This window comes from Neofelis nebulosa, chromosome 1, assembly GCF_028018385.1.
Source record: "Neofelis nebulosa isolate mNeoNeb1 chromosome 1, mNeoNeb1.pri, whole genome shotgun sequence".
NCBI lineage: Eukaryota > Metazoa > Chordata > Mammalia > Carnivora > Felidae > Neofelis > Neofelis nebulosa.
Window position 1 is genome coordinate 195,221,567 of NC_080782.1, and position 22,710 is coordinate 195,244,276.

Here is a 22,710-nt window from a genome sequence, read left to right on the forward strand (position 1 = left end):
TTCTCTCTCTCTTCCTTTCTCTCGGCTCCTCCCCCACTCATTCTCTCTAAATAAATAAATAAGTAAATAAATAAATATTAAAAAAAATTTTTTTGAGGACTTGGGTGTTGGGTGCTGACTGAAGCCCTGGGGAGACAACTGAAGAGTGGTCAGACACATTCTTGCCAAATCTAGAGCTTACAGCCTTCTAGGTGAAGGTATGTAACGACCTCATTTGTTCTTCACGTCCTTGTAAAAAAGGTGCCCTCCCAGTTGCACAGGGAGGAAAACTGCAAGCAAGAAAATGAGGCAAACCGTCAAGAGTCACTCAAGGGTCAGTGATGAGACCCAGAATCAGTTGAGGACTTCCGGTTCACAGGTGGAAACCCTTACACCGATGACTCAGTAATATTTGAGTGTGAAATACAAACGCAGTTGGTGTTTACCTTTCTAATTATGGCTTGTTTATTCAACTTTTAAAAATTAATGTTCATTTCTCGATGCACATCGATGGAGTAGAAAGATGAGCCATAACCAGACTATGCAACTGGGCGAAGCTAAGCTGGGATTCACGTTTTGCCTTAGGTAAATCACACATGGATTAATCTGAAATAACTACATTATGGTTTGTGCACTTCGATGACCTTTTAAAATCACATTGTGTGGAAAAGTTCATGTAAAGGAACATCGTCAAATCTTTTTTTTTCTAAGTTTATGAATTGATGTGTTTCCAATGATGGTGTCAATAACTCATAAGCTTAATGGCATGTTTTTCTTTTAGCTGTCTGCCACCAAGAAGTCCATAGAGAGCCTCAGCAACATAATGGTTTTCATCTTAGGACTAGAACATTCTAAACAGTTACATAGCAAAAAGGCACACACTGTCAGTTGACTGGCCCAAATTCCATCTGAGGTGCCCTAATCCACGTCTACTTTCCTGTGATTGATTTTCATGAGACCATGTGACCCAATAATGGCCAATGAAATATAAGCACATGGTAATGGTAGGTGAGGCTTCTGGAAAACTTTCTAAAAGGAACAGACTTGGCCTTAACTTTGAGATTTTTTTCCTTCTTCCTGCTGTGGTGAGAAAAAGAAATTATGCTTTAAGAAGGGGAGCAGGAAAACAAAATGAGCTTGGGGAGCAGGAAAACAAAATGAACTTGGAGTCTTGGGGCACCAAAGATCACCTGCACGGCCTCCAACTGTGGCTGCCTCCCTTTGGGCTTTTTGTTTTGTTGAAGGAGGGGTTGGGGAGGAGACAGGGCAAAAAATATATATCTTAAGCAGCCATTAGTTGGGTTTTCTGTTGTTTGCCAATTAAAGTAAAGCAATACTAATCAGTGCTGATCTTTAACTTCCTTTCCTATCTCCTTTCCCTGTATTTTCATTTCTTGTTCTTTTATTCCCAAGTTTCTGACTAGGTTTTAATTTTTTCTCTGTATTCTTTTTTATCAGTTCTCTAATATACCATTTTACTTTCAAATTTGATAGAATGGATTTTCTATTTCCGTGACTTCCAAATTTATCAAAACTGTAAACACGCTAATATTCCTGAATTCCATCCTTTTAAGACCCTTTTCTTTTTCCTTCTTATCAAGGCTTGAAATATGAGACAGAGCTTCCCATTTTCCTTCCCGTGCACCCCTTTCCCAAAATAACAAGTTGTTGCATTTTAGTTTGAATTTGTAATGTCTTTTGCAGCTGTTGTAACGTTCATTTCCTATTGTAGTCAGACTCATCTCAGCCAAGCTGTGGCAAGAGAAATTGATTCAGCCCCAGACTTCTACCCACTGTTGTCAAGTTCAATTTCTACGAATCAGGGAACTAAAATTCAAGCCATTCTTGTTTTCAATTTAAAGTTTTTTATTTCAGAGTACCACCCAGCTAACCAGAACACCACCCAGTTAGCCAGAATGCAGGGAAGATGGCACTCTCATATATTATGGTGTCCTGGTAAGTTGGTAGAATAATTTTGAAAAATAATCTGGTGAAATGTTTCTAGAACAGTAAAAACAAATTCATCATCTTTGCTTTGGTAACACAACATAGAGGACACTTCCGAAAAAAAAATTTTTTTAAAGAAGCTAAGACGTTCACTATAATGTAAGTGTGATTGCAAAAATTTGGAGAAAATCCTAATGTGGTGATAAGTTAAATAATAGCAATTCACTACTAGGAAAAATGATTATGAATACTTTGTCAAAATAAAAAATATGTCTAAAAAATTGCAATAAAATAAATCCCAGGTCAGAAAGACATAGTTATTCCTGTAAGAATAGGAGAGGGATATGACTGGGTTGACCAGAATGGGGGGCTTAGAGTATTGGAAATATTCTATAGTTAAGCCAAGAAAAGGCCACAGGAGCATACCTTAACCTACGTATGTTGTATATTACTTTACACACATGACATAGTTCATATTAAAAATAAAATTATCTTTTGAAGAAATTTTTAACCTCCACAAGGTCTTTCCCCACAGTCTTCTTAATGTTTCCTAACAGATATAACTTCATCCAGAGTATTATAATTGTACTTCATATTATAATTATTCATTGCTTTTATCTAAGCTCATCTTCATATACTTATAATAATACTGAGGCTAGTGTCTTGTATATAGTATGAAATTAAAGTATTCTGTAAACTATGTACACTGTAGATGAATTGAATTATTTCCATGGTGGTGTAATTTTTACTTATAAAAAATAAAAAGGCAAGGATAGCTATAGTTCAAATCTGATATGCCTCGATTTGCTATATTTAAAAAATGCAAACTATCTCTATTTACCACATTATATCTCCAACATTTGCAGTCTAAAAACTTGCAAAGTGCTATTTTTAAAAACAAATTTGCTATGAATTTTCCCTCTGGTTATGAAAAATTAAAATTTTATTTAATACAATTCCACTCAAAGGAGAGTGAAAAGTAGTATAATTGAATAAATATGAGAGGGACAATGCAATTAGGTAAATATGTTCCAAATTTGGTACATTTCTGTATGTAAAAACTTCTAATTTAAGGGAAAATTACTTGAGGAATGTTGCCTGGATCCATGTTCAAAAGGTGTTTGTCAACACATTTCAGAGTTTTGCTTATTATTTTTAATATGTGCACCCAAATGGAAACTCAGGTTTTCAGGTCTATGTTTTAATGTAGGTCATTCTAATTCTACTTATTTTTTAATTAGTTCAACAAACATTTCACTAATCACCCACTATGTGCAAAATAGTGTGAGGGGTAAAAGGAAGGCTAAATAAATGGCTAACTTACAGCCCTTTTCTCAGATGGTTACCTGTCTAGGGGAGCCAACAATATTTAATGAAAGCAGAAAAGTGTAAGTACCTAAAAAGTGAGGGAATTAACATTTGCTGGATGCCTACTTGGGCCAATATATTTCACACTGGCCCAAGTAAGGATCCAGTAAGTGTTAATCCTTCAAAGTATGGGAAATATTATTTACATGGGCAGAAAAAATGGAGAATCAGAAAGGCACTCTTTCCATTACGTTAACAGAAGCTTCAAGAACGGAAAGATAATTTTTTGATGAAGAGGTGGGATATGTAAAATGTGTGCAGGGCGTCATGGAATCATTTTGGGAAGATTCCAGAGCAGACAATGGGGGTGGGGGCACTGAGCCAACTAGTAAAGGCAGCCAGGATGGATGGCACATGGCAAGGTGTTCACCTGGGTAGAAGGTTACAAGTCTGAGATATATGAGAACCGAAGTGGGGCCCTTAAATGTCATGGTGTTGTATTGACACTAATTTGTGTCACTTTGGGTTTTTAACTATAGATGTGCCATAATTAAGGATTTGCTGGAGGCGAGGTGGAATGGAGCTGAGGGAAGGAGGCCAGAGGTTCAGAAGTGCAAGATGGGGAGGCGCGTGGTGGTAGCCCTGAAGGAGACTTGACTGCGCAGGACATTGGAAAAGAGGCAACATCCGAGGGAGTGATGATCAAGCTAGAAGGACCAAAAACCGTATTGACTGCAACAAAACAAAGTTATAAAATGTCATTTTCCTCTAATTGCCAGACGGCTCCTCACACAAATCAAAACATGCTGTTTACCATGTAATCACATAATATCACCAGCTGTTTGCATTCATAGTAAGTCCTCTTACATGCCTTTCTCAGACTTAAACAGGAAAATTCCCCTTTGCTGAACATTATTGCCAAAATAGAACACATGAAGAAAAAAAAGGGCATTGAAACCTAGCAATACATATTCACTTCTGGCCCTAGGACTGTATTTTAAAATATATGAAAGCTTTGGAAATCACTTTTATTTTCACTTTGAATCAGCTCTAATCTTTCAACACAGCTTTTACTTCTGAAAATGGACTCCCATTTTCCCCCATCCCTGCCTGGAATTACATTCGTGTTAAATCATCCATGCAATCTTTGGCATCACTAATCCTAAGGCTTAAGAACTTTAAATATACATAGATACTGAAGAGAGTCTTTACCTTAGAGAAATCAGGGTGTGGTGCAAGTAATACTCTTAATATTGTAAAAGAGTTTTCTACCACTGACACTAATTTTTCAAAATGTATCACCACTGGTGAAGTGGAAGTAAGATCTGACAAAAAGTTGCAGGTAGGTAACGTTTATTTTGACATTAGCAACTTAAAATCTCTAGTTGCAAGTTGTGCCTTATCACGTACATTGAACGAGATAGATGATCTGCTTTGGGGGGTGCTTGTGTGTGTTCTTCTCTTTTCTAGGATAAGATGTTAGGTAGAAGAATACCACGGTTAAGAAACTCCGAATACCGACCTCCATCCTCCTCGTTAATTCATTCTTCTTTTAGCATTTGCGACAGTGAACACTAAGTAAAATAGAAGTATATGAATTTGGGGAAATGAGTCATCTTTGACCCAAATTATCCTGGGTTTAAACAGAACTGAAATACGGTAAAAGATGGGATTTGAAAGATACTTTCAACACTTTTTTTTTTTTTTTTTAGAGTTTGTGTGTGTGTGTGTATGTATGTATGTATTTAAAGAGAGAGCAGAGATGGGCAGAGAGAGAGAGAATCGTAAGCAGGTTCCACACTGAGCCATCCAGGAGCCCCTCAACATTGACATTTTACGATTTTGTGATTTCAAATTTTTTTTTGTGTGGCCAGAATTATACATTCCTGGGGGGCCCCTGGGTGGCGCAGTCGCTTAAGCGTCCGACTTCAGCCAGGTCATGATCTCGCGGTCTGTGAGTTCGAGCCCCGCGTCAGGCTCTGGGCTGATGGCTCGGAGCCTGGAGCCTGTTTCCGATTCTGTGTCTCCCTCTCTCTCTGCCCCTCCCCTGTTCATGCTCTGTCTCTCTCTGTCCCAAAAATAAATAAAAAACGTTGAAAAAAAATTAAAAAAAAAAGAATTATACATTCCTGGTAAATTAATTTTGCCATGTTTACATTTCCTGATTTTTCATATTCTTGCACACACATGGAAGTGGAGGGTAAGGGACTACATGTAAAGATATGCACATATTTTTGCTAAGCTATGTATGCTATTTTCCTAACTTCTCTCCTTCTGTTCACACCTTAGTTTGTTTTACCCTAAGTTCTATACAGGGAATGAATTACATGAACTGAATTGGAAATGTATGCCTGTACACAAACACACACATTTACTCCAGTATCCTAACTCCCAGTGATGACCACCTTCTTCATTCTTTGGTTTTGATCTTCTGCTATCTCCTCCCTTGCCTCTTTATATCTGGAGAATTGCCTTAATCAAACATTTCTATCCTTTATCTGTCAACAATTATAAAAAAAAATCTGCAAATATTTTTTCCCAACTTGATGTAGTTCATTTTTTCAGCCACATTACCCAGAGTCTGGATATTAACCTTGACTTTCCCCTAATTTCCTTATCTCTCTGGAATGGAGTCTTGTACTTTTTCTATCTTTTGTCATTCTATTAACATGCCTGTGGCTGTTGCCAAAAGGAGGGAGTGCAGCTTGGAATGCTTCTACACGTGCAGAAAAGCGCTGGCTACAGAACATATTTATGGTCAGTCCGCTACTCAGCTCTGAGAAAGAGCTGTTAGTACAAGAAGTGCCACGATGACATAATTTCTTACAGCATCCTTCACTCTTACAGTTAAACTCACTTCCTTCACTCTCTGCCCCACCTACAGGGAAACTTCACAGTGTTTCTAGTAGAGGCAAGTTTTTCATTTAAACATTGTACATTTGTCAATGTTCTACCATTTTTCAAACTTGTCTTTTCATGTTTCATCCAGATGTAGTGCAGTGTAAAGGGCTGTTTAACCTGATTAGCCCAGGGGATGGGGTCCGGAGCCCCTTCCCCCCCACCCCCCAAAAGAGACTCCACCCTGCTACCGCCCTTCTGCGTGCCCGCCCCATTTTGCTCCAGGGTTCCTGATTCCTGCCCCACCCACGTCTTCAGCCGTGGGCATCCCTCGCCTTCCTGCTCTCCCCACAGCTTTCCTCTTCTCAGATGACTTCACTTAAGGAGTGGTCCACGATTTTAAGACACTGTTACACTTATCTCATTTGTTCTTCTCCGGAACCCTAAGAGCCGGGCAGATCCCTCCTCGCAGTCCTGTTGTATGTCTAAGAGTCTGGCCCACTGACTCATCCCGTGTGGACTGGAAGTGGGCTGCTGTCGACTCAGCGTCCAGGCGGGACCACCTTTCCCATCATTCCTCACGTAGAGTGTGGCAGGTGGCAGAGGCCACACCAGGCGGTACCCTGCCTTTGTTTCCATTAATAACGCACACCCGGCCTTTAGAAGTGTTTGGAAAATGCCACACAAAATGTAGAGCACGGCTTTTCCTGGCTAGAAGTCGTTCCTTTGCTCTCATTTCCTGTTTCTCGGCCTCTCCCTTGTTTCTCTTCCCACCCCACTTCATGCCACATTACTGCAAATCTTGCTCTCCCTAACATAAACTTCCCCTTCGCAGCCTTCCCACCGCCGGGGCGGTTTCCCGCGCGGGGCGGGCTCAGGGGCACCGCGCAGGGGTGCCTGCGGGCTCGGGAGCTCCAGCGCGCTCACCTAGGTTTGCAAGAAAAGTGGCGCACGCATCTCCACCGCTGACCGCAGCGCCCAACCAGCCCACCCTCGCACCCCGCCCGTCCGCTTCCGCCCCGTCTCCTCCCCGCCCCCGCCGACCCTCCGGCGCGGCGCTGACCCCGCGCCCTCCGAGCCGCGGCGGGAACGGCCGCCCCGCCGCTGCCTCCACTCTCCCGCCCCAGAATCCCGCGGATCCGCTCCCCCAGGCGCGAGGGCGGGGAGGGAGGGGCCGCAGGGGAGAGCAGCTAGGGCTCCGCTCCCGGTCGCCCGCTTCTCGTGCCTCCCTCCTGGGGCGCAGGGCCGGGGGCTGGACTCCCCTACGCCGCGGCTAGGAGCCCTCGGGGCCTCGGCGGGGGTCTGGAGCTCCAGCTTCCTACCCCTCCTGCAAGTTCGCCTGCTTTCCCGAATAACTAGCGCGGGCTGGCAACCCTTCTCCCGGGTTTCCCGAGCGAGGCATGCGTCTCCCCTGCCCCCATCCATCCCAAGGTGAAGCACTGGGAGGGAGGACGCCCCCGCTTCGCCCACAACGTGCGCTGCTCCTGAACCCAAACAATGATCCCTCTCCCTTCCTCGCCCAGCCCCCGGCCCGCCCCACCCCCGCGCGTACCCCGGCTCCGAGGGCACCGCCCGCCCGGCTGCCCCTGCTTTGGACCCCATTGTTGCCCGACCCGGGCGATGCCCGGCGCCCGGGGGCGGTCCCCGGGAGCCGCCGCGCCGCCGTGCCCGCAGCCTCGGCCGGCCGCTCGAGCCGGCTCCGCCCACACCTTTCCAAGTTAGCTGGCGGGCGAGCCGCGGGGACGGCTCGGGCGCCCGGCCCCCTCCCTGCACGCCCCCACCCGGGCCGGAGCGGGGAGGGGGCGGGGGGCCGGGCGGGCTGCGCGCTCGATTTGCCTCCGAATTCTCTCCCGAAGGCTGCCTTGCGCGCTCTGACACAAAAGAGGGGACTTTCTCGCGGCTCAGCGCGAGTCCTCGCCTGGCGAGTTGCAATCCGGGGGTTCCTCCCGCCGCGAGGCCCCGCGGGCCCCCCTCGGCCGGCGGCTCCCAAAGCTCCGTTGGCCATGTGTAGGTTATTTTGGGTGCCGCAGCAAGGTGGTGCAGGTGAAAGGGAAGCGCGGCCGAGGCCGGGGGGCGGGGGCAGGGGTGGGGCGGGGTGGGGCGGGGTGGAGGCTCCGCGGACCCACCCCCCAGCCCGGCGGCCCGGGCGGCGAGGCGAGGGCCGGGCAGTGGGTGTTGCCTTCTACCTCTGCGAGCGGGGAGGGGTTAGTTTCCCACAGGGGATTTCAACCATCACACTCAGAGCCCGCCTCCTAATCCTCGGGCGGAGCGGCTCGGGGGCCCCATTTTATGGCAATAAAGCGACTTAGCGCCTGCTGAGCGAGCCCCTCCCCGCCGCCGCCCCCGCCCTCGGCCCCACCCCGGGGCTCGCCCGCAGCGGCGGGGCTTTGTTTCTGGGGAGGAGGACCCGGAGCTCTTTTGTTTGGGGGTTTGGTGTTTTCACCCCCCCCACCTCACCTCACCCCACCCCACCCCACCCCCCACGCCTCTCCGGTTTCCTGAGCTGCGGGCTGCAAGGGAGGAGAAGCGGCGTCTTGCAACCCCCTCGGCTGGGCCCCGGGGTAATTCGATGCGGGCCTGGCGAGGCTCCCCACGCTAGACCGGGGCTCGCGTCTCGGCAGCCTCCACCCACCGGCCCACCCTACATTTAGCGCATCATGTGATCCGGGTAAGTCATTTGCAAGTACAACAGTTCCCTGGGTTGCCCCCCATTCATTTCCTGAGAACTGCAGAGAGCAGCTGAGAGGCTCTGCCTGTGCGTGTGCGAGTGTGCGTGTGAGTGTGCGCGGGTGACGCCGTGTGTGTGCGAGAGTGAGTGTGTGCGCGCGCGTGTGTGTGCGAGAGAGAGAGAGAGAGAGAAAGGGAGAGAGAGAGGGGGACTCTGTGTGAGGGAAAGAAAACAATTTCTCCTGCTCTGCAGCTTCTGTTCAGGTCTGTGCCGATTCCGTTTCTTATCAAAATAAACAACCCCCTCCTTTTTTTTTTTTTTTTTTTTGCCATCCCAAATCAGACCGTGTTCTCTTAACATGTTTTATTTTCCTTCTGTCATCTGCTCAAGTTAAATCATTTTGGTTGGTCTGTGTTCTTAAAGGGGGAAAGTGTTGGGAAGAGGGAGGGGGCCGAGGGAGGGCGATGCTATTGCAAAGCAAGTAGCGTCGGTCGGATATGTGAAGAAGAAAGAAGGAGGTTTCTCTCTCCACCCCCCCCCCCCCGCACCAATTTTTTTTTTTTTTTTTAAAGAACTTATCAAGTACCGTGAATTAAGCAAATGTTTTTCTACCCCTGGTGGAATTGTTGGTTGCAATGTTTGCCTGACGGTTGCCAAGGATGGGACATAAAACACCCGGGCTGAATCGGGGAGGCGGGGGTGGGGGGTTGTGGAAGTAGTTTGCCCCCAGGAAGAGAGCGAGTTCGGTGAATAGCTGCCGCACCGGGGCTGTGTGGGCTGTGGGTGTGCGCTGGAGAGAGTGGAGGGGAAGGGGTTAAGGCGGAGATGACACTGCTGGCATGAATAGTGGTCCTGGTGCTACATTCATTATTGTCTCTGGTCGTAATGATGTGTAACTGTCACTTGCTACAGTGCCTGGTCCGCGGAAGTAGCCAGGGGCTGGCCCGTGGCTGTTATTTTCAATTACGGGGGAGCCGGCCGGAGTTGACAAGGGGCAACTTTGCACGTCCACCCGAGCCGGGCAGCCCGCGGAGCTGGCCTGGGAGCCCTTTCTAGCCTCAGAAGCTCGCTCCCAGGACTCGGACTTGACCTCCGCGACATTAGTTGGTGTTCGTGTTAGATGCTCCCCTATGGGGAGAATCAATCCTGCTTTTGTTGGGTAGAGAGCTGCGTATTAGAACTTTGAAAAACTTTTATCTTTGGGGAAAAGGGTGGGGTGCACTCAACAGTTCTGTTTCGAAGTGCATTTGAGGCAAACCCTTGGAAAAAGTACCAATTCCTTTGTTATATGCCCTGCGGCTTCCCAGCCCCCCTTCACCCTGCGCTTCGAGTTTTGCATACTTTAATAGTAATACCCTTAATTCAGCTGATAAAAACTGTGTTGAGTTAAAGAGTGTTAGTACAACGGAATGTGTAATCTGGATAAACAGTTTGTATGGTTAATATCGTCAGCTCTCTAATTTAACAGTACAGATGGTTTAAGTATCGTTCTGTATGGATTGTTTTAAGCAATCCCACTGGCTAATAGAATTCTCGGCCGAGCACTGGGATATTTTATTGTAAATCAGCTTTAATATTCTCTGTTTCCCGGTCACACCAGGGAGGTGAGCAGGTCTATTTACATTTGGTGCCTGTGCATCCAGTGGCCTCAGTAGACATCTGTCAATCAAATAACGTCATTGTGCAAATCCACCTAGACGCCTCCAGGCCCTTTTCTTACTGGAGGAGAGAGTTGTTTAGATAAGTAAATGCTTTGAAATAAATTTGGTGTCTTTTAAAAGGGAGCCTCTTGTGATGGGAATAGGAGTGGTCACTCTGGAAGAGTGGGTGTATTCCATCATGTAACAAATGCTCTTTGGAATTGGCATTTAATAAAAACAGTGACTCCCCCCCCCCAAAAAAAAAAAAAAAAGCCTGGTTGTGCTGTTTGTAGACCTCATTCGCATTTTGTTTACATTCTTTAAAACCACGCAGAAATTGGTTGCGATAAAGGGGTATACTTTTAGGCTAGAGGATGTTTAACTGTGGAAGCCTAGTAGACATGGGATGGTGAAGGGCAAACATTTCAGTTGCATAAGTTGTATCTTTATCGCTGCAGCCTGGTCAATCGATTGGAGACTAGCTTGAGTATGGTAAGCTTCTTTGAGTTGGGGAGGGAGCAATTAGAGCATAGAAGTATTGGCAGAAATTTGTAATGCATTTAGGAGAGAAGTTTATTATTCTTGTCTTGTAATTCATAACTATTATGAAGTATACCGAAGCTGGTGAAATTTGGAAGTTTCAAATTTATGAACCAAAACCATGTAACTAATATAGTTGTGTCAGATACACAGAACATTCTTGAGGAATTTCTGTTTATTTTTGAGTTGCTTCAGTTATTTATCTATTACTTAGCGATGCATATTTAAAAGAAGCTTCGGTCAGCTAAACTTTATTTTGGAATGCTTTGTATTACTATTTATTGAATGAAAATTGTTGTGCCAGTGGGCCCTTAACATATATTTTTTTTTTTTCTCCAGAAAGTTCTTTTTCAGTAACTGAATGTCATTTGGGAGAAAACTGGTCCTGGTGTAGCATTTGAGACCTTGACCTTAGCAACTTTTGGCTGGTGGTTGTTTACTACAGCTGCAGCCTCTGTGTGTACAGAAAGGGAAGGGACTGCAAACACCAGTGTGCTCACTCTCCCCAGGCCAAGGGAAAAACAAATCAGGATGCGTGATGTTCATTCATTCCGAAGAGGGTGCATCAGGCATAGAATAGCAGTAGTGTTCTGGTCATTTAAAAATATATATGTTCCTCAGGGATTACTTCCCTGCCTCCTGTGAAAGGTAAACAAGCACTTGAACAGACTGAGTGAGTTTTAAATGTTCTATCATGAAGCAGGCTGTTATCAAGTGAATGAAATAATTTGGTCTTAACCATAGGTGTGGTTTTTTTTGTGTGTTTTGTTTTTTTCTTTTTCCTCTGCAAAGAGGACGTAAGTGCTTAGGCCTCTAGGCCTACACTGAGGGCATTTTGAACTCAAGCCAGTGTTGGTTAATCTAGAGTACTGAATCGTCTTACCAGTGAGGTGATATTGTTAAGCAGTTGCACATATGAAGGTCCTCGGTGTTTTCGCCATTGTACAAAATGGAAAGTGTGAAATTTCATATTTATGTGTGAATTTCATTAAGATAATCAATTAAATTGGGGGTGTCAAATGGTTTTCTTTACATTGTGAGAGAAACAGTCTTCTTAGTAACTGTAGATGATTTGTGTATTGATACAAACTAGTTGTATTCTACAAAACTAGAGGTGCAGACTTACTTGAAAAGTTATTTGTTTTGGATAAGGAAGTCTTCCCGCTTGTGCTTTCACGCTGATTAATGAGCAAGAACTAAAAATCTCAAAACTGCTTTATTTAACAGTTTTATTTAACACCCATGGTTATCTTTTTCCTTGTAGAAAACAGCTTTCATTTTTATAAATAATTTCTAAAATAGGTTGCGGTTGCTTGCCTTTATCATTTATGTTTTGAAAATGCTGTATGATAGTAGGGTGGTAATATCTGTATTTTTGCCCCCTGTTCACTTATTTTCTTTTATGTTTATTTTTCAGCTGACAAATTATGCACAGCTTTCAGTCTTTAGTATGTACAAGATGTAAGGGTAAAAATATTAAAATTAAATCACTGGCGACACCCTATAAACCACAGCCTTAACTCATCCACCACAACCACAGCTCCCAAAATCAAAACGCAAGTAAACAGATGGGCCTTGCCCTATGCCCAGGAGGTCAACAGCCCTGGGCTCTGTGAGATCTGCTGTATTTCCAGATCCCAAACCCGTTCAGGGAAATGTCTGACTTCAACAGGCCAGAATTCATTTTCAGGGCCTGGACCAGCCACACCCCATCTGATGTCAGCTTTTGAGTTCTTGTGGCTGAGAACACATGCTGTGGATTAAATGGTTACTTTCTCTATATATTCTCAGTAATTATGTTACAAAAGGATTTTTCGGTTTTGGGTGTTTATTGTCATAAAAGTGGCTACTTGAGTAGTCCTGTTGCTCCATAAAAATTTGTTTGGGTCTGGCAGTAGGCTACAGGATATTCACCCAGAGAATTCTGCTCTTGGCGTGGTCTTTCTTCCTGTCTTTTTCTCCAGTGAAAGTCATATACTTCTGTTGCTGTTTCGTGGTATATTTTTTTGATTATTAGCATAATTGGACTGGTCTGAAGAGTATTGCTTTTTAGGTACAGATGGGGTAGCAGGAAGCCTTTGCTGCTGTACTGCTGCATGGAAGGTGAGAGAAACCATTGGAGAGCTTTGGGATAGTTTTCTCCATCCCATCAGAGGTAATAGAAGCCCAGCTATTACAGTTTACTGGCCTAGACAGCCAGGAGTTGTGTTCCCAGTGCTACAGTCACAACACCTGTGGGTTTTTAGAATTATTCTGGGCGTGATGTATATGTGTATATCACATGTATGTGTGTTTGCTATTTTACGTATATTTTATGTATATATATGCATGTATATAGTATTTATGAACGTGAGTTTTTATATTCTGTATGTTGGTATATATCCCCCGGCACCCCTGACGCTACATATATTACGAGCAAGAATTACGGTAAAAAGTCCCCCTCCTCCCACTTGTATACAAAAGAAGGAAAACACACAGTTTGTTTTTTCCAAATCCTATGTTTAGTAATAATGTTCTCACTTGGTTTTGAGTTTAGGAAGCAAACTTAGAACGTGAAAACAGCCTTGCCCCAAAGAAAACAAACCAACATAACTAAATGAGAACCAAGATAAATGATTGTGAAAAAATGAAACAGCTAACTGTAAAGAAAATATTTATTCATTTCACAATCCGGTATCTGCTAAGATTATATATCCTGGAATCTGGACTGATTGAGGTGGCAGAGATATCACAATCTGAAGCCGGGTCTCTTGGTTACTAAAACTGGACGACCTTGGTTAAATTTCTTAACCTGAGTCTGTAAAATGGGAAAAATAATAGACATTTTACAGGGTTGTGGTGAGGGTAAAAGAAGATAGTGTGGGTACGAATCACTTTGTAAAACTAGAAAGTACTCGTGTGGCAACTGATTTGACAGGAAAACCACTCCCTCTCCATCCCCCACATCCCTACAAGGGATGAACTTTCCAGCCTCTCTAAGTGAGCATATAAATTACACTTATGGAGAAGGAATTTCCGAGTGTGGGTAGAAAACTTCTGGCAGTCAAAGGTCATGAATTCCATTCCTGTCTCACCAGAGATTTGCTCTGTGACCTTGAGAAAGTCATTCTTAAAAAGTTTCTCTGTAGCTGGTATGAAACTTTACCATTAACATTTGTATAATGCAGGTGAAGTATCTGAGCTTTTCAAAAGAATGTACATGAAAATACAGTTCCCATTTGATTTTACAGAGAACAGAAAGTGAAGATCAAGAGTGATTTCTTAGAGATTGTAAACCTCCTTCAGTGAGTCCACTAGTCATTAAAAATACCCTTATTTTTTTATAGAATCATTAATTTTGTGCTGTTATTCTATAATTTAGAACAGTCTTATTGAACTGCAAATCCCTAATTAAGCGAAGATTCTGTTGATTAAGCTATGTCTGATTTATGGCTTAAGCCAGAAATAAAGCGTCTTGGTTAGACTCAAACATTGTTGTAACACAATAAATGCACAGCCAAGAGAGGTAAATGATGGAGATATTACATGGATATCTGAAAATTTATTGAACATATTTTATTTATGCACACATTTTTTCTGCTGTGTACATTTCTTTACACACATACATTTGAGAAAATTAACAATATTAATTTACATAATTTCTCCCCAGCCACATTTTCTTCAGTTAAGAAACAAAAAAAAATATTTTTTCACGCTCTGTGTAAACACTATTCTTGGAAGAGCAAAGAAATTGACTCACACTAGCTCATCAATACAATTCATTTTAGACTCTTTCTGTGTCACACATACACCTTGCCTAACTCCTGTTCCTGTCACAACTATCACTGTAAACATCACTTCCTCTGGGATTCTTGCCATCCCTTACTTTGCAAAGTACTTGAATAAGAATACTGAATAAGAATAAGAATTCTGAATAAGAATATTCAGGGTTCCAGGCTGTGTTCTATGGCCCTATAGTACATGCTGTTTTTCTGGTGCAACTGCTTGTTGATTTGCGGGTCCCCTCCCAATAGTAAGCCCCTTGAGAGCAGGAAATGATTCTTCTTCATAGTTACTGTACTGGCTTCTCACCCGGTGCCTACCATAGTGACAGATCGCACAGTGCTAAAATACTTGTACAAGGAACGAATTAAGGAGTGCAATCTCTGTGACTAACCCTCCAGTAGCCCAGTGCCAGTATCATGGATTTTTCCTTCCTAAGTCTTTTGATCTCTCTCTAGCTAAGCATATTCAACTCTATTAGCCATTCTACAATTCACTACCTTTTCCTACCTTTTTTTTTTTTTTTTTTCTTTTTCTCTTTGCGAAATAAAGCTTTGTAGTGGAGTCAAAGGGTGCTGGATTGAAACCTCAGGCTACTCGGGTTTGGCTGTCTGACTGGACAAGTTAATTCTCCAAGTCTCCGTTTACGTATAAGTAAAAACAAAAACAAGAACAAATAATGTCAACATTGCAGAATAGTTTTGAACACTAAAATTGTGGTAATGTCCATGAAGTGTCAGGTGTATAGAACCTTGTACATATTTAGTGCTCAATAAATATTAGTCTGCTCTAGGATATTGGTGCCTCTCTCTTTCTCTGTCTCTTTTTTTTGTATTATAATTTTTAATTCCAGTTACTTAACATACAGTGTTGCATTAGTTTCAAGTGTATGATATAGTGATTCAACACTTCCATACATCACCCAGTGCTCATCAGGACAAGTGCCCTCCTTAATCCCTGTCACCTACTTAAACCATCCCCCCTCCACCCTCCCCTCTGGTAACTATCAATTTGTTCTCTACAATTAAAAGTTTGTTTCTTGACTTGTCTCGCTTTCTCTCATTTTTCCCCCATTGCTCATGTGTTTTGTTTCTTAAATTCTGCATATGAGTGAGATCATATGGTATTTGTCTTTCTCTGACGTATTTCGCTTATTTTACTCTTTAGCTGTATCCGTGTTGTGGCAAATGGCAAGATTTCATTCTTTTTTATGGCTGAGTAATATTCCATTATATATATATATATATACACACACACACACACACACACACACACACCACTTCTTTATCCATTCATCAGTCGATGGACACTTGGGCTGCTTCCATATCTTGGCTTTTGTAAATAATGCTGCTATTAGTATTCTTGTATTCTTTGGGTAAATACAAGTAGTGTGATTGCTGGATCACAAGGTAGTGCTCTTAAAAGCAGCCATTCAGAATGACTAGTAGCAGCAAAATAAAACAACTACTCTTTATTGTTCAGAAGTTAGGTACTGTGTTTTTCACATGTTAGTTTATTTGATATGTACTCTTTACTACACAGGTATGTATGGTTGACTTTCAAATAATTTACACTTTGAATACTATATGTGGAAACCCCTGAAGTACCTTCTATACACTGGATTTTGACTTAAGGATGGATTGCTTTATAGCAGTTGTGTGATGGTGCTCACTGCCCAGTAAGAGTTCCCCTCCCCCAATGACTTTGCTATTTTTGACAGTATTTTAAAAAATAATTTGAAAATTTGGGGCACATGGGTGGCTTATTCTTATTCTTATAAGCATCTGACTCTTGGTTTCGCCTCAGGTCATGATCTCACGGTTCATGAGTTCGAGCCCCACATGGGGCTCTGTGCTACTGGTGCAGAGTCTGCTTTGGGTTCTTTCTTTTTCCCCCTCTGCCCCTCTGCCCCTCTCCCTCTCTCTCTCTCCCTTTCCCTCTTTTGACTCTGAGAGTGGGTCTCCTTTTTTTAATTTTATTACTATTATTTAAAAATTTTTTTTAATGTTTATTTATTTTGAGGGAGAGAGAGACAAAGTGCGAGCAGGGGAGGAGCAGAGAGAGAGGGAGACAAATAATCTGAAGAAGGCTCCAGGCTCCAAGCTGTCAGCACAGAGCCCGACGCGGGGCTTGAACTCACAAACTGTGAGATCATGACTTCAGCCAAAGTTGGACGCTTAACCGACTGAGCCACCCAGGTGCCCCAAGAGTGGGTCTCCTTTAAAACATGAGTCTGGTCCCTTGACATATACAATTTTTTCAAGTTTTCAGAAGTGCATCACATATTAAAATATGGGATTCCTCTTTTTATTCATTAAGTATTTGTTGAGTACATATGTATGATATTACGGTTTCTATTTTATAGATGTAGGGGCTGATTTTAACCCAATTAATGCCAATAACCATGATCAATAGCCAGTTAGCTTTAGAGTAAATTTTTTTTTTTGATGTTTATTTATTTTGAGAGGGAGAGCAGGTGGGGGAGGGTGGCAGAGAGAGAGAGAGAGAGAGAGAGAATGAGAATCTCAAGCAGGCTCCATGCCCAGCGTGGAGCTTAACACGGGTCTCTATCTCACCACCCTGAGATCATGAGATCATGACCTGAGCCAAAATCAAGAGTCAAATGTTTGAGCCACCCAGGTATCTCTAAAGTAAAGATTTGAATGCTGGAAAGCCGTTGTGTTATGCCCTATTCCCTGTATTACTCTTAACTCCCTTCAGCAGTAAGTATGATAGTCCAGATTTAATCTTCTTGTAGAGTAGAGCAAAAAATGGGAGTATTAGATACTGTATTTACAGGCTGTTATTTTGTTTGTAGATACTGACCTACTGCACTTACTAGCATATTTACCTCAATACAGAAGCCAATTTTGTGATGGTTGATACATGTGCTAAAACAAATTGTGAGACCTAATCCAAAAAATTGCTTTAGAAGGCAACTGCTGTAGGGTATATCAAAGTGGCAGCAATAGACCAGTAACTTCTGGCCAGTATGCATTCTGTCATTTGATAAAGCTGTTACAGTCAGAGGCATCATACGAGTAACAAAAAAAACCATTATCTCTATAAAAAATGCCTTACCCATTTGACCTACACTTATTTAGCTCCTATCATGTAATCCGGAATCATGTATGGAAACGGATAGGGCATTATCATTGATTAGCTGAAAATCAAAGAGGGAAGGTGAGACTTATGTGGAAACTTACAATACAAAGTAAGTTGTGATACATGGACCAAGTTGCTTAAAATTCATGGGAAAAAATTCCTTGTATCTGGGAATGAAAGGTTTTAGGTTTTTAGTGGATATGGCAATAATTCTTCATGGAAAATGTTTACTTTTTATGGAAAAGAAAAAGCAAATCTGCAAGAATAAGAAAGCAAATTAAAAACATTATTTTGGCCACTGTGGTGGTTTCACACATCCTTTTCTGTTATCTTTTAGAGCTGATGGCTTTATGGTGTTTTGGCAAACTTTTATCATTTGCCATAACACGAGAATATTGTGATTCCCAAAATTAGATCCTGGGATGTACTTGGCTAGTAGGACGTGCAGTGTTATAATGAGTTTAGAGAAGGTTTATTTGGGCAAAACAAAATAATAATGTTGATCGGTTAATAAAATTTTAAAAATACACTTTATATGGGGGCGTCTGGGTGGCTCACTTGTTTAAGTGTCGGACTCTTGATTTTGGCACAGGTCATGATCTCAGGGTTCATGAGTTCAGGCCCCATGTCTGACTCTGTGCTCATAGGCAGAGGCCACTTGGGGGTTCTCTCTCTCTCTCTCTCTCTCTCTCTCTCTCTCTCTCTCTCTGCTTCTCCCCTGCTTGTTCTCTTTCTCTCAAAATAAAGAAATAAACTTAAAAAAATAAGTTAAAATAATGAAAAAAATATACTTTATGTGAGGCTGTGTAGTCAAATTTTTTTCATATTGCTAAATTTAAGCAATGACCAAAAACTTTGAATATAGGAATAAGAGGTTTTGTTTGTTTGTTTGTTTTTAACATAAGAATAATGGAAGGAAAAACTTGGAAACTGATCAGTTTTCCGATCAAGAAGGTCGGAGTCCATTGTAATTTATCAGAGGTGTTGCTTGAAGGCATATTTAGAAAGAAACTTTACATTAAAGTGGTTGGTTATTTAAAGTGACATCCTCTGGAATGTGCATTAGCTTTCTGCGTTAGGTATAAATACAGAACACTTAAAGAAACACAAAATATTTCATTTTGAGATAATACATAACCAGAAAGAAATTCACTCTTAATGAGTCTATAAAGAGCATTGATGGAATTCTTATTGTACGCTGAGCTCTCTATTGAATATATTGGGATTATACCAAGGCTCTAAGCTGAGGCAGTTGTTTTTATTTATAAATAGCTTGGTTAATAAGACACTTTAGAATACTTGAGAAGTATGGGATAGCAAAAAATATATATATATATATTATATTACATATATTATATATTATATATATATATATATATATATATATATATATATATATATATATATATATATGGTTAGTGCTTTTTGGTTAGTGCTTGGTGGTTTACAGAGTTGTTTTTTGATAATCTTATAAGGTAGATTGGACACATGTTATCATTTTATTCATGAGGATATTAAGGTCATCTGAAGGTAGAGTAACTAGAAGGTGGCCAAGTTGAAACTAGAACCTTGATTTCCAACACCAGTAAAATAATTTTTTCCATTTCATCTGATTGCTGTCTTCCTAAGTTTCATTTAGTTTAAGATAGTCTCCGTTGCTCAAAGGAGGTGCCAATGTCTAGTGTCTAGCTCATGTGAGATTCAGTGAATATTATTGGATGAATTCTTTTTCCTTCCAAAATGTACTTTAAAGGGGCATAACAAAAAACCCATAATGCTCAGAAAGATCAACTTAATTCTAGAAGACACTGTGCAAATAGAGGCATGAGTACTCTGAAGAAAATTAGGGAGGTGGTTCATCACTTACCATGTACCAGTGCTTGTGCTAGGTGCTGAGAATACAACAGTAAATAAAACCTGGGCTTTGTCTCAGGTATAAACAGATCAGGAGGAACCGGCACAACTAAACCCAAAGAGAGGGCCTTGCTCTAGTATATTTCGGTTTATTTTATTTTCATTTAGATCCTTAGTGTGCCTAAAAATAGTACCTAGATATTTTTAGATTTATGTTTTAGTTTCTTTTAAGTACTTTTTATCTTATCAGAAAATCTGTTTCCATTTAAGCATGTGATTGTCTTAGTTTTTTTTCCTTTTGAAAAAAATATTTTGCATTTATTGTACTTAAAATGTGTATGATACACTTAAACGCCATTATCTCATTTAATGCTTGTAACCAACCCAACGTTAGGTATTTATTTAAATTAATTTATTATTACTTTTATGACTTAGGTTTTCAAAGGACAACAGCTTAACATCTGTGTTCCCAGGGATAAGCTTTGTTTTGCAGAAACTCACTCATTGAGCAGTGTTTACAAATATATTCTCTCTCTAATAAAAGTATGTGTTTGAAAACTTCATTTTTTTCTTTCTTTCTTCCTTTCTTTTCCTTCTTATCTTCCTTCCTTTTTACTTAGCTCCCCTTGTAGCTAGCGGTAACATTCCATTCCCCCATAACCCATGTTATCGGGACTATGTGTCTTTTTTACTGTTCTCCATATTCTCAGTGTTATAAACACATTCACACAAGGTTTTTTGATCACTGATTATAAAAATGGGATTATATTTTGGAGACTATTATCTACTTTCAAAGGGAAATACTCCCACTCAACCGCTATAGCTCTACTCCATTTACAAAACAAAAACAACTGTTGCATGATACTCTAAAGTATGGTTATTTTATAGTCTAGTTAACCATTAATTTACTGATGGGCAATACTTTGTTTCTACCTTTTTCCACTAAAAGCAATATTGTAATACATATCTTTATAGCTATACTCTGACAGACCAATGCGATAGATTCCCAGGATGCAGTTATGTTCTGCTTCAAAATGTTGCCACATTGCTTTGAAGAAAAAGGCTGTAACAGTTCATGTTTTTACCAGTAATGTGGGCAAAACCCTTTCCTTGAAAGTCCATCAGCAATGGACTTTTCCAGTCTGATAGTTTTGTAGTAGTATCTCATTGTTACTTTAAATTAGTATTTCCTGACTGTTGGTGACCTTGAAGATCTCTTCCTATTTGTAGCTACATTGGAATTGTTTTCATGGCCCTTTCATACTTTTTGCTCATTTTTCTACTTGGTTGTTGTCCTGTGGGAGTTTATATATTATAGCTATTAACCATTGGTCTGGTACCTGCATTGCAAATATATTTTTTCAAAAACTGATCTTTTGGGGCACTTGGGTGGCTCAGTCGGTTAAATGTTCTGTTCTTGCTCTCAATTCATGTCTTGATCTCAGGTTCCTGAGTTCAAACCCTACATTGTGCTTCATTCTGGGTGTAGAGTCTACTTCAAAACAAAACAAACTGATCTTTTCTGTTTAAGAAGTATCTTTTGATGTGTAACATTTTTAAATTTTGTGTAATCATTCTGTCTGGTTAACTTTTTTTTTTTTTTTTTTTTTTTGAGAAAGAGAGAGAGGAAGAGGGAGAGACAGAGCATGAGCTGGGGAGGGGCAGAGAGAGAGGGAGACACAGAATCCAAAGCAGGCTTTAGCCTTTGAGCTGTCAGCACAGAGCCCCATGCAGGACTGGAAACCAAGAACTGTGAGATCATGACCTAAGCTGAAGTCTGATGCTTAACCGACTGAGCCACCCTGGTGCCCCTGGTTAACTTGTTTTTTTCAGTGTTTTCTCCATTGGTAAAACAGATGTGTAATCTACACTTAGATTGTATTTTTCTTTCCACTTTGATCTTATCTTTGATGAACTTGGAATTTGTAGTTATATGTGCTATAGGAGAGGGATCCACTTTTATTTACTTTCAGATACATAACTGGTATCAGCACCATTTTTAAAGTAATGTGTCCTTTTACAAGTAAATACAAATTTCCTAATTGTATTGTCTTATGTTCTAATATATCCTATAATACTAGATTTTTTTCCTTTTAAAACAGTAGAGTGCAAATCTAAGGAATATTTCATCCATTGTTCCAACTTCCCTGGGCAAAAGATACACAAAAACTCTGTTGTGAATCTAATTAGAATTGCATTAAGTTATATATACTCTGGGAACAATTAACATTTTATTTATTTATTTTTATTTTATTTATTTACTTATTTTTTATTAAGAATACTTTTATTTTTATTTTTATTTTTTTCAATATATGAAATTTATTGTCAAATTGGTTTCCATAACAGTTTAATACTTTTAGTGCAGAGTATCATCCCAATTCAAGAACGTGGATGTCCTTCTGTTTATATCATTTTTCATGTTTCAAAAAGATTTTAGTATTTTACTTGTAATAGTTGTTTCCTGTTTACTTGAATTTAGTTATAAGTAGTTTTATAGGCTTTTGGCTATTTTGTATTTATTGAGATGATATATGATTTTCTGTTTTAGTCTGTTAATTTAGTGAGTTAATTGTGTTTGATTTGTGTGTGTGTTGCTTGATTTTAAATGTTGTGTCAGCCTTTCATTCCTTGTATAAGTCTTACTTGTTCTTGATGTGTCATCTAATTATATATAGTTGTATTTGATTTTCTTATATTTTGTTAAGAAATAAAAAATATATAAGTTCATGGGACATGGTGGTCAGTACTATTTATTCTTTTTAGTTTCTCTATCTGATTTTGCTTTCAGGGTTATTCCTTACCTCCTAAAATAACTTGGGAAGTGTTTTATCATCTTCTGGGTTTTTTTTTTTTTTTTTTTTTTTCTTTTTTGGAATACTTTGTGTGGAATTATTTCTTCCTTAGATGTGTGGAAGAATTCACAAGAGGCTCCATCTGGTTTGGAGGGTTTTTTGTTTTGTTTTGTTTTTTGTTTTTTTCTTTCCTTTGTAGGAAGGTTTTAAACTATAAATTCAATTTATTTAGCACAGAGCTATTCAGATTATATATTCATTTGTGAATGAAACTTCT

General features: G+C 40.8%; 1 protein-coding gene and 1 long non-coding RNA gene across 9 annotated transcripts in view; both read left to right on the forward strand.

The window, feature by feature from the left end:
* Positions 1–758: 758 nt before the first annotated feature.
* Positions 759–4,337, forward strand: LOC131484555 (uncharacterized). Its single transcript, XR_009248299.1, has 2 exons — positions 759–987; positions 3,774–4,337. It is a non-coding gene; the product is annotated as an uncharacterized LOC131484555 (long non-coding RNA).
* Positions 4,338–8,344: 4,007 nt separating this feature from the next.
* KLF12 (KLF transcription factor 12) overlaps positions 8,345–22,710 on the forward strand; it is a 447,719-nt gene continuing 433,353 nt past the window's right edge. For 5 of the 8 annotated variants that reach the window (XM_058682966.1, XM_058682944.1, XM_058682929.1 and 2 more), the window contains exon 1: positions 8,345–8,740. The gene's annotated coding sequence lies outside the window, so the exon portion shown is untranslated. Of the gene's footprint in view, positions 8,741–8,763; positions 9,004–22,710 lie in introns of those variants that run through there. The other 3 variants (XM_058682936.1, XM_058682952.1, XM_058682920.1) reach the window with 1 other exon arrangement.